The following is a 9,037-nucleotide window of genomic DNA, read 5'->3' on the forward strand; positions in this document are numbered from 1 at the left end:
AGGCTCGCTCATTCGTCTCGTGCAAAATATTACACACGATAAGAACAAATGTTTTTGTTGCGTGTTTATCTGGACTCCGGACATTCAGGCTCCCAGCAAAGGGTTTTGGTTATATCAGACGATACTGTCAAAGACACCTGCAGGATCACAAGCGCCCAGAAAGGCAAGAAGCATAGTGATGGGACTCAACATTCACTCAGATGCAGTTTTACAGAGGTTTACCGAGAAATACACGCAGACACACGGGTTAGATGCACACTCGCACATATGCAGAGAAGACTCGAACACGTCTACACACAGAGAAGATTCAAACACGTCTACACAACTTTCCTTGTTGTCCAAAAGAGCATGTGTCTTCCCTTGAATAGGTGCAGGAGAGAGAGCATGCAAGAACACCCTTCTGTCCATCTTACACCACGTCTCATCAACGATCTAGTCCACCCGCCCTCGTCATCTGCCGCCAGAGACCAGAACAGCACCTTCCCAACCTTTGAAAACATCATCCATAATGAACTGTACGTTAATCTACATCTTTGTATTTGCGTAGATATTGTCTGTTTAACACATCACTATTACAAAAAGCCCCCATGTTCATTTTTGTATTTATGGGATAGAGCGAATAAAAGTGATGCTATATATGGGCGCGACGTGTCGATTGGCTGAATCAGGGCTTTAAAACTGGTCAGAGAAAACCACGGAACTGGTCTATGGGGCTTGGCTGTGGATGGTGGGCAAATGAAGCCAATATTTTTTTACGACTGTTCCCACTACTATTACGATAATCGTAGGCTAACTTTCGTTTCTTTTTCCTCACTCGTTCGTGTTCCGTAGCCCACGATCGTCAGCTACTGCACATCTCCAGTTAATGTAACTTCCATTTAGAATGTGAACTGCACCTGACACATAGACTGGCCCTTCCCATCAGCTTCGAAAAATCCCGTGCATCAAAAGGTCATCAAGAGAGTCATGACATAGAATTTCCTGAGCGAGAATATGAGAGAGAATATGATTCTTCCTCTAGTATATTATTCCCATATCATTTGATCCCGTGAAGAGCGTAGGGAAAGTGTCAGAACCATCACAAATATAGTCGAAATATTATCTCGGTTTTACCGACCTGAGACTCTGAAATATACCTTCACCGTTTGGTGCGTTTTTACTGTCAAACTCAACTGAAGTTCGGGATTTTATGACATCTGGAATGACTTGATATGACTCAACTTTGCGCGAAAAAGAACTTTGATTGAGAAAATCATTTTGAATTAGGAGGGTTAAGATTTTAAGTTGCTCTCAGCACGCTTGAGAGTTCGTGAGGATTGTCAAAAGTGAGGTGGAATTCAGCTGAGAATGGGATATGAATCTTCAAGTGGTATTTCCAGTTTGATGTACGTTAATTCTTCCGTGTTTACGATCTTTATTGGGAGTGTATATATATATATATATATATATATATATATATATATATATATATATATATATACGTGTGTGTTTCTGTCTGTCTGTTGTTGAACTATACCTGCTTGAGGTTACACCTCCAGTGAAAAGTCGTCTTTAGTGAGGCTGTATCATCGTCAGTTGAGGAAAAAAGAGTATAGCCCAGTCCCTGTCCCTGCTACTGAGTGTAGCGCAGCCTTATCGCTGCTAGGAAAGGCGACCTAGGATAGCACACCCTTTCAGCAAGTCTTCCATTTTCTATCAGCCTTAAAGATAACCCAAGCAATCGAGTTGCTCTTGAGGTGTGTGGGGCGACTGCTGCTCACAGCGGGGCAATGTAGAACCCTCGGGGAAGCAGAATGCTCAGGTAAGCTGACCACACTGATATTAGGTCGAGGTCACGTGTCATTATTGCACGTGTTCCAAAAATCCCCCCCCCCCCCCACAGCTAGGGTTGAGTGCACGCGAGTGTTCACCGTGACCCCTCTGGACCCCATAGGCTTATGTTGTGAACTGAGTTGTGTCTGAAGGACGCGTCTTTTGCAGCGTCAGGAGGGAAGACAAGTCTATGGTATCAAGCCTAAAGGAATGAGTCACTTGTTTTCCTGTGGCCATTGGGGAGTTATGAGAGGTAGTTTGGTGTATTCAGATCGCGATGAAAATGTTACTGGGTTTGATTAACAACATGATTAACAGCATGATAAACATGACTTACACCATGATTAACATCATGATGAAAATGACTAACGCCATAATTAACAGCATGATTAACATCTTGATAAACATGATTAACATCATGATTAACATCATGATTAACAACATGATTAACATCATGATTAACAACATGATGAACAGCTTGATTAACAACATGATTAACAGCATGATTAACAGCATGATTAACATCATGATTAACAACATGATGAACAGCTTGATTAACAACATGATTACGAAAACGGAGGGTAAAGTACCGTGTGCTTTTGATTTATTGACATGTGTCATTTTAGTATGGCTTCCTTTAATACGTGAATCCCTGATTTTTAAGATTAATGCATTATGATAAATAGAAAGACTAGACTTGATCACGCTTTTTACATAGAAAGGTACTTATAGAACTAATTTGCGTAAATCGCATTGAAATCAGATCTTATTGACAGGCAGCTCTTTGGTATAATATTAATTATATTTGGCGTTTGTTTCACCTGTTGATATGCACAGTCGCTGACAGTTTAGTCTAAATTCATAACCAGCACGACCAAAAAAGTATAATGTTACAAAACAACAGTATAATGTTACAAAATAAAAGTACAGTTACAAAAAAACAGTAAAATGTTACGAAAAGAATATTTTTCGAAAGGAAGATGACCTTCTCTGGTACTGCTAGTGAGTCACAGGGACGACGCCTTTATCTCCCTGGTGAGAGTTTGTGACTATTGGATATATATATATAGTGGCCGTAAACGTTGCGTCCGTCATCCACCTCACCTCCACCTCCCTCCGGGTTTGTTTTTTTTCTATTTTTTGTCTCTCCAGACTGTGATGACAGACATCGCACCGTGTCGCCCATGATTAAGAATGTCGGAGTGTCTGCATTATGCAGGCCGGACACACAAGGACACGGTGGTACAAGGTGCAGTTAGCTACCCCCCTGTTATGGCCTCAGTGTTCTTCTCATCGACCATCGGGATTGGAGGCTTGAACACGCCACGTTCTCCCATACCTGGTGACAACACAGTGCTCTCTCTCTCTCTCTCTCTCTCTCTCTCTCTCTCTCTCTCTCTCTCTCTCTCTCTCTCTCTCTCTCTCTCTCTCTCTCACCAATGATTTCCAGCTCACAAAAGGGGTACATCCCCCCCCCCCTCACTGCTATCTCGTACCTGCGTTAGCGTAGCTGCTGGCGAGCCTTTTGATTTGAGTTGAGTTGGGATGCATCTCGCCCCGAGGTAGGCTGGGGGACAGGAGGAGGGTGTTCGGCAGCGTCAGAGGAGTAATTACGCTCGTAATTAACTTATATCCCGGCAGTGGGATCGTACATCCTCTCACAGGGAACTGCTCTGGGATTCCGTAGGTATTTCCGACATCAAAGTTTGACGGGACATCAGTGAAATCAAATATATATCCCGAGGAAGAAATACTGCCAACACACACGTGTGTCCCCCTGCGCGGCCCAGGAAGCGGCTGTGAGGAGCGGCACCCTGGGAGGGAGGGAGCAGGCTGGAAATCCTCCCCTCCTGTATTATCATGATGTAACCAGGGACAGAAAGGCAAGAAGTTGTCCTCGAAGGCTCACTCACTCATGATCGCATCGCTTGCCTCTCTCTCTAGCCACAGGATGTTTACGTCTGATAAAGAAAATGAAAAACATCCCATGAATTATATATATATATATATATATATATATATATATATATATATATATATATATATATATATATATATATATATATATATATATATATAAAGCCTTGCAATAAATAGAAATACACAAGACCGATTTCTCTTTGATGGAAACAGATACAGCGGAATAATACGACATAACTCAGGCGTTTCCTCGTTTTAGACGAGATTTCCCATAAATTTCTGGACCGCATGGAAATACCACTCGAATCGACGTCTTGCCATGGATTTTGGTATTTCTTGGTATATATATATATATATATATATATATATATATATATATATATATATATATATATATGTGTGTGTGTGTGTGTGTGTGTGGCTGTCATAACAGAGACAGTGCGAAAAGATGAGTGTCTACGAATTGCTAGTTTATGATTACGGTCAGGTAGGTAGTTTAAGCTCTTAACCACGACGGTACGACCCTTAGATATCATGATGGTGGTCTGATCCTTGAAACTGTGACTTTCACCAATCAGGTCAAAGGTCACGTCATGAGGTGTGCACCGTCGTGTTCAGGAGTTCACGATGGCCAGTGAACGTATAAACACACACACACACACACACACACACACACACACACACACACTCCTCGGTCTCCATCGTGCAACGTTCATGGTGAGAACACCAATATAATCAAGGCCACGCGCACAGTCTGTTGGTCTAAAATAAGGCTCGCGCTCCCCGCCGCCCCTTTGAACATCATACCCGAAAATAAACATTTCAATAAAACGAGACAAGTGTCTTACGTCCTGGGAAAACTAACCACAGGCGCTCTCCACCGGGAAGAGGAGGAGGAGGAGGAGGCTTTAAATAGCGAGATGGAGAAGAGGACGTCGCCTCTCTGGGTTTCCTAAGCACCTTGACGATGTAGTTCAAAGGCGTGACGCGGCTCCCTCCTCCTCCTGCTCCTGCTGGTGGTGGTGTTGGTGGTGGACACAACCCTTGAAAAAATGCTTGCTTGCTCTGGGAAGAGAGTCGTCACCCAAGATTTCTCAAGAGTATAAACGTGTGCGCGTGTGATGCGAAACATTTTAATGTGATTTTTTTTTTTTTGTGCTCGTCCATAACTGATTTAATGACCCGTCACCCCGCTTCATCATCATCATCATCATCGTCATCCATCATCATCATCCGTCATCCATCATCATCATCCATCATCATCATCAGTAACCATCATCGGCTCCACTGTCTACATTGCCTATCACCATTGTTACTCTTACACACGGCAAAGAACAGGATCATCTCGATCGCTGATAGCACCACCACCACTACCACCACCAACCACTGAGGTAGACTCAAGAAAAGGTGTTCCTTTTTTCTCTCATGCGATGACCTCCGCTCCTCGACCCATCCCCATCAGTCCTAGCTTCCCGACCTGTACAGCCCTCCCAGGATGGGAAGGGCTTCAGCCCCTTCCTCCTCCTCCCTAGATGGATGGTCTCCCTCCATTTAACCCTCCCCATCCTTGCCACTCTCTCCCTTCCTCCCCCCTTCATTCGGATCCCAGTCCCGCCCCGGGGTCTCTGACCAAAGACTCCCGAATCCTCACTTGTAATCCCCCACTTCTGACCTCCTCTCTGCCTCTCCTGTGGCCAGCTGGAATTTAAAAGATTAAGATAATTTTTCTTTCTTGATTATTTCCTTCCTTCTTTTCTTCCTTCCCTCTGTGGTCTGCTGTCATACCGTACCGAGGATACTTGTTATTTCCCCATGTACTTGTTCACAAGGCGATGTTCATCATGTGGACAGAGAACGTAAAGAAAAAATAACAGTTCTGTTCCACTTCTTTTTATTTAGTTGCGGGAAACTGTGTTGTGTGTGTTATAAGCAAGACGAAGGAATCCAGAGATTTCTCAAGGGATACAGGGATAATTGAACATTCTTCGCACATTACAACGGGTTTATCAGAGGTGAAGGATCACGTCTTTGGCACTTTGTTTACAAATTGTCTGTAGTGACTGAGGGAAACGATCGCTCACTTTAGTAATCGGGAGGCTCCAAGGAGGCAGTCTGCCCCTGGTTTGAGAGAATATGAATGATTTGAGGTCGTGCATTTTTGACGCGTGCATCTTGCCACTTGAATGTAGTAGGAGGAAGGTCTGGGAATTAACCCGAACGTTGTAATACAGAAAGGGAAGATCCCCCCCCCCCTCCTACTCCCCTATCAAAAATTCTTAAATCCTGGTGAAAGAAATTGGAGAGGATTCTCCGTGTGAGAACACATCACCTGCTGTGACAAGGCAAACACTCGGGAGTCCCCTAATGGACGTAGGGTCAGAGAAATTGTGTGTCTCCCGAAGTTTTCCGTGTGATGGTAACACGACGAACGGTGTACGTTATCTGGGAGGCACACACCAAGGAAATTCCCTCCTCCCAAAGTTAACTCGGAGTCACTAAGCGAAAAAATTCTCTCTCTCTCTCTCTCTCTCTCTCTCTCTCTCTCTCTCTCTCTCTCTCTCTCTCTCTCTCTCTCTCTCTCTCTCTCTCTCTCTCTCTCCTGCAAAAGGGTTGCCCTTTGTTTGTCAGGGCAAACACCCCTTGTCAGTTTAGAGTTTTCTAAAAAGGAATGTCTCCATCCCCACAAAACTTTGCCTCGCGGCAACTTTAACTACGAGAGAGCTGAAGCCACTGCTTTTTGAGGGAGGGAGTCTGAGATCTTAATTACTCGGGTCTTTTAAATTTTCGATATGATGGTGCGTATCGGCGACAGGTAATAAGAAAATGATAAAAATTCCGTAAGTGTTACGAACAAAATGTCTGATACACTAGACAAGAAAATGAATCAGTGTGGAAGTTTCGACAGTTTGTTCTACACTCGTGACGAAATAAATCCTTTCCATGGAGCTTTTAAGTCGAGATTGCTTTAGAAATATGCTTCATATCCAGGCTGGACTCTCTCTCTCTCTCTCTCTCTCTCTCTCTCTCTCTCTCTCTCTCTCTCTCTCTCTCTCTCTCTCTCTCTCTCTCTCTCTCTCTGGGCCTGGATTGCCTGAGGTGTGTAAGACACGTCGTCTCCTCATCCCATTGTCGTCAGCGTTGCATCATGGGTACGGCTGGGCAGCCTCTCGCCACTTATCCATAGTGACCCAATAATTTCCCGCTGGGGAGCGGGGGCGTATGTAGCCTTCAGGAGCGTCCTCAATTAAGAGTGGCGGGGTTCAGTCACAACGGGGTTTCCTCCCACCTCTCATCACCCACCCACTTACTGAGGATGATCCTGCAGTCAACACCAGCTTGTAAATAGGAGGATCAGATCCTGTCACCTCCCCTTCCCCACCCTCTTGAATCCAATAAAGATGTTCGTGTCATAATATATGCCCGGGAATTCAGCGGTGGTTCACTATAACCAATGTATTAATCTTCTAACCTCTCTCTCTCTCTTGACCCGTTTACTGTCACACTTAACTTTAATAACTGGTTCACCTACACCACACACACACACACACACACACACACACACACACACACACACACACACACGCACACACAGGTCTCCTCCTGTTGTTCAGTAATGGAAACGCCTGAGGCTGGGAGACACGCAGTCGTATGATAATCTCAATTATGTTCCAGAGTTTATACTTTGAACGCGACCACGATGATTAGACCTCATCTGGGTACACACGCTTGTAGGAATACTAATTGCTGTATCAGCTTCCACTCCTCTTCGGCCTGTATTTCCATTTTCTGGTTTTCTTATCGCCCCAATCACCAGTGGCAGCGTGGACATCCAATTATTTTCGCCAGATAAATGGTGGCGTTTAAGTGACGCGGGTTTTTCTTCTTTAGGGGTGGCTTGGTGCGGGTAGGGTTGGGGGGGTCTTCGTTGTGGTGTCCGCAACCAGTATTCCCCCAGAACATTTTGCAGTTTACTTGGCGTACACACAGACCTTCTTCCATTCGGCCAAGTCTACTGTTTGACTTCCGTTACCCTGGTCCACTGGAGGCTGTGACTGGAAATGTTTTTTAACAGACTCTCTCTCTCTCTCTCTCTCTCTCTCTCTCTCTCTCTCTCTCTCTCTCTCTCTCTCGTAGATAGATGGATGGATGGATAGATGAAAAGACCGATAGACAGACAGATAGTGTGTGTGTATGTGTGTGTGTGTGTGTGTGCGCGCGCGTCCAATATATCAGTCCTATAATTTTAGAGTCTCTCTCAAAAATGGTGAATTCTTTGTACGGCTGGTTGGTCATCATTGCTGGAGGCCCATCTTCTACCAGGGTCATTAAGAAGAGAGCGTTGGCAACATATTACATCCGCCATCCCAGATAATCTTGAACGCCATCCTTAGGATTTCACGATCATTTTATGACGACATACGCTGTCGTAGTGTATACGACCCTTGCTCCCATGGTGTCGTTCTTAATCAGCGGTGACAGTAAAGTCCCGAGCGACAAATTGGAGAGGAAGGAAAAAGATGGAACGAAATTACGTACAAGATTATTGCCAACAAGTTGCGTCATGCAAGTTACGAGAGCTCGTATGTTCTTAGAATCATCTTGTGGTACCTGAGGAAGGTATTGAAGGTTTTCCGATCCTTGGTTGTAATTTGAGGTTAACGGTCTTTAAGACCTTAATAATCGATAATTCTAAAGCCCAAACAAACATTTAAGAAACTACCCAATTACTTTCCATGATCAGGAGAAAACCGTTGGAAATAACTACTTCCATTATTGCCAACGTCGCGATGTTAGTGGCCACCAGTGACGCCTTAAATAGCCATCATCCTGGAAGTAGAAAGATGCCAACATCATCCTCCCACCAGACGTTCCTCAGGCACTCTGGAAAGCAGGTATGGAAACGGGTACATCCCCCCCTGAACCAACAGCTCTCAGGCCAGGCCTCTGCTCCAGACTAGACAGCCCGAGTTGGACTAAACATCGAGGGAGAAATCATACAAGATACGAAGGACAGATACATATATGTGGCAAGGTCATGGAATGAATCAAGCTTCCTCATCCAGAAGGAAGAAACGCTGATAATAATCAAGATTGTTTTTCCAGGCATCCAGGACGGACGGAAAGGCATGGTGAGGACTCTCGTTCTTCGTATCCGAGACAAGTCGCGAGACACGAAAGGAAGGAACATAACCAGATGATAACAAGTGAGAAATGTTACGGATCTGGGAACCACAGGACCGACAGCCGCCCAGCGAAATGTCAGGTTCCAGAGTCTCCTTAGAGTGTTCTGGTAAATACCCCTCCC

The sequence above is a fragment of the Panulirus ornatus genome, chromosome 38 (genome assembly GCF_036320965.1).
Source record: "Panulirus ornatus isolate Po-2019 chromosome 38, ASM3632096v1, whole genome shotgun sequence".
NCBI lineage: Eukaryota > Metazoa > Arthropoda > Malacostraca > Decapoda > Palinuridae > Panulirus > Panulirus ornatus.